At 48.2% G+C, this 3,143-nt stretch overlaps 1 pseudogene; it reads right to left on the reverse strand.

The window, feature by feature from the left end:
* Nucleotides 1–1,186: 1,186 nt before the first annotated feature.
* On the reverse strand, nucleotides 1,187–2,303 carry LOC112611054 (annotated as a pseudogene).
* Between the last annotated feature and the right edge of the window lie 840 nt (nucleotides 2,304–3,143).

Below are 3,143 nucleotides of genomic sequence, written 5' to 3' on the forward strand. Positions count from 1 at the left end.
GGAGTTCAAGACCAGCCTGACCAACATGGTAAAACCTCTCTCTACTAATAATACAAAAATTAGGCCGGGCGCGGTGGCTCACACCTGTAATCCCAGCCCTTTGGAAGGCCGAGACAGGCAGATCACCTAAGGTCAGGAGTTCAAGACCAGCCTAGTCAAAATGAGGAAACCCCGTCTCTACTAAAAATACAAAAAGTTAGCTGGGCATGATGACGGGTGCCTGTAATCCCAGCTACTCGGGAGGCCGAGGCAGGAGAATTGCTTGAACCCGGGAGGTGGAGGCTGCAGTGCGCCATTGCATGCCAGCCTGGACAACAAGAGCAAAACTCTGTCTCAAAAAAAAAAAAAGAGGCCAGGCGTGGTGGCTCACGCCTGTAATCCCAGCACTTTGGGAGGCCGAGGCGGGTGGATTACGAGGTCAGGAGATCAAGACCATCCTGGCTAACACAGTGAAACCCCGTTTCTACTAAAAATACAAAAAATTAGCCGGGTGTGGTGGCGGTCGCCTGAGGCTGAGGAAGGAGAATGGCGTGAACCCGGGAGGCAGAGCTTTCAGTGAGCTGAGATTGCACCACTGCACTCTAGCCTGGGCGACAAAGCAAGACTCTCTCAAAAAAAAAAAAAAAAAAAAAGAGAGAGACAAAATTGAAAAAGCTGCAGTCCATAATTTCATAATTTTTTCCAAAAATGGTTGGAGGAGAGGGTAAAATCGCAATATGAGTTTCAAAGTACTGTCTCTCTGTCTCTGTGAGGGGCCCGTAGTTGCCTTGTTGAGGAGGAAGACTGTTGAGGGAAGAGATGGCTAGGTTTGACCATTCCCCCTCCCAAACTAGGGGAGTGGAAATGGAAAGTTCAGTGCCTAGTGAATGTAGAAGGGGGCTGAAAGTTGGTTGATGTTGAATTCTCTAAGAGGTTTCCTCCAGACAACTCAGACTCCCCTCACTTCAGTGAAGAAGGTATTTTCATTTTGAATTTTAATTTTTTACAGAGACGGGGTCTCTGTTGTCCAAGCTGGAGTGTGGTGACATGATCATAGATCACTGTAGCCTCAAACTCCTGTGCTCAAGCACCCTCCCACTTTGGCCTCCCAAAGAACTGGGATTACAGGCGTGAGCCACCGTGCCTGCCAGAAGTTATTTTTAAAAGCACTTGAGAAATTCCTCCTCCACCCCTCAGGTGGGAAGTCTTAGAGAAGGAAGTCATCAGTACAGCCACTTTCTAGGCCAAAATAGAATTCCCGAAGGTTGGAGACCCCAGAGAAGTGGACAAAGGATGCTGCCACCACCAGGACATGGGGAATCTGATGAGACTGGAACCATATGTCAGATTTTCTAGGAAAGAAGCATTCAGGAATTCGGGCAGCATAAAGGCCAGCTGTACATCACAGCTGTGAGGAAGGACCAGCCCATCCAGCCCATCCAGCCCATGGCGCTGGCCCTGACAAAGCTTTAGTGATAGGAAAATGCATGACGGGCACAATAACACTCAAGCCAAGTCCCAGGAATGCTCCTGCTGTGTCTGCCGGTGCTTAGGAGTGGAAACCGGTCCCACTGTGCCACCGTGATGGCAGAAATGCCCAGAACACAGACAAAGAAGAGGCAGATGAGCTTGGCTGTGGGGAACAGTGGAAGGAGTAACAGAGCAGGGGACAAAGCTCCCCGTAATCAGTAGAGCAATCGCTGAGTAGTTCAGTTTGGAAAAAGTCTAAGAGACTTTCTCTGAATGACAATAGACAGTGTGGAATAGCCAGGAGGAACTGAGGCAGAGCACTACACCACAAAGGACGTCCCCATACCACTTTCTCCTGTAGAGGGTCCATGAAGTACATATTTGGTCTGAGCATGGTCAAGATCCTCAAAAGAGAAACAGCATGAAACCAAGCAGATGGGTCCAGATGATGCCCATTTTCACATGGATGTGGAAGATGCTCTTGAAGCAAGCCCAAAAGGAAGGCATGGATGGTCTATGGCCATGTAGCAGGTAGTCATTGTCCTTCAGTCAGTCAGGGACAACATCATATGGGATGGCCCTCCAGTGTCCCTCCCAGACCTTGCACACAAACTCCTCCATCTCCTCCGTGGCATAGTGGAAGTGCAGTGCATCAGTAGCTTTACCTTCTCCTCCTTTTCCTGAGGCATTGGACATGTTTGCACTTCTTCAGCTTTGGTTGGGTTGGTGATAACCCATCCATCCTTCTCTTGTAGTAGGGGTCCCAGTTCAGCTAGTTCCACCATGTCAGTTTCCCTGTTACTGGCAGGAGCCGCATTGCCCCATGCCACCACAGATCCTTTGTGGGAAGACATCTGGCCAGTACCTCAATACCCTGCAGCTTTAGCGTGGGGAAAGGTTGGGGTCTCTCAGCCCCATGGGCAGAGATGTCTCTGTAATGGTAGATGAGCCAGACAGGCACGCTCTGCTGGGACACTGGTCTCTTGCTACTTCCTACTGCACACGGGCAGCCTGTGGCTCTGGATCTTCATTGTCCTTCCTGCAAAGCCTTTATTTTATATAATCACCTCAATACAGTTATCATAGCTAAAATAATGGTAACTCCTTAATGTTGTCAAATTCCAATCACTGTTCAAATTTCCAGTTGTCTCATAAATGTGATACATTTAAAAAATCAGAATGTTTCAATCAGGATCCAGGGAAGGTCTACACAGTATGATTGTCTTCTGAGTCTCTTTTCTAACATGTGTGTGTATGTGTGTGTGTGCACATGTGGGAACACCTTTTAAAAGACTGAGATGGCTGGGCACAGTGGCTCACACCTGTAATCCCAGCACTTTGGGAGGCTGAGGCGGGTGGATCACCAGAGGTCGGGAGTTCGATATCAGCCTGACTAACATTATGAAACCCCATCTCTACTAAATACACAAAATTAGCTGGGTGTAGTGGCGCACACCTGTAATCCCAGCTACTAGGGAGGCCGAGGCAGGAGAATCGCTTGAACTCGGAGGCAGAGGTTGCAGTGAGCCAAAATTGAGCCACTGCACTCCAGCCCGGGTGACACAGTGAGACTCGGTCTCAAAAAAAAAAAAAAAAAAAAAAAAGCCTGAGATGTATTTAACATGGAGTGAAATGCTCAGATCTCAAGTACACTATTCCATCAGGTGGTGTTTTTGTTTTTTTTTTTTGTCACT

This window comes from Theropithecus gelada, chromosome 17 (genome assembly GCF_003255815.1).
Source record: "Theropithecus gelada isolate Dixy chromosome 17, Tgel_1.0, whole genome shotgun sequence".
Classification (NCBI taxonomy): domain Eukaryota; kingdom Metazoa; phylum Chordata; class Mammalia; order Primates; family Cercopithecidae; genus Theropithecus; species Theropithecus gelada.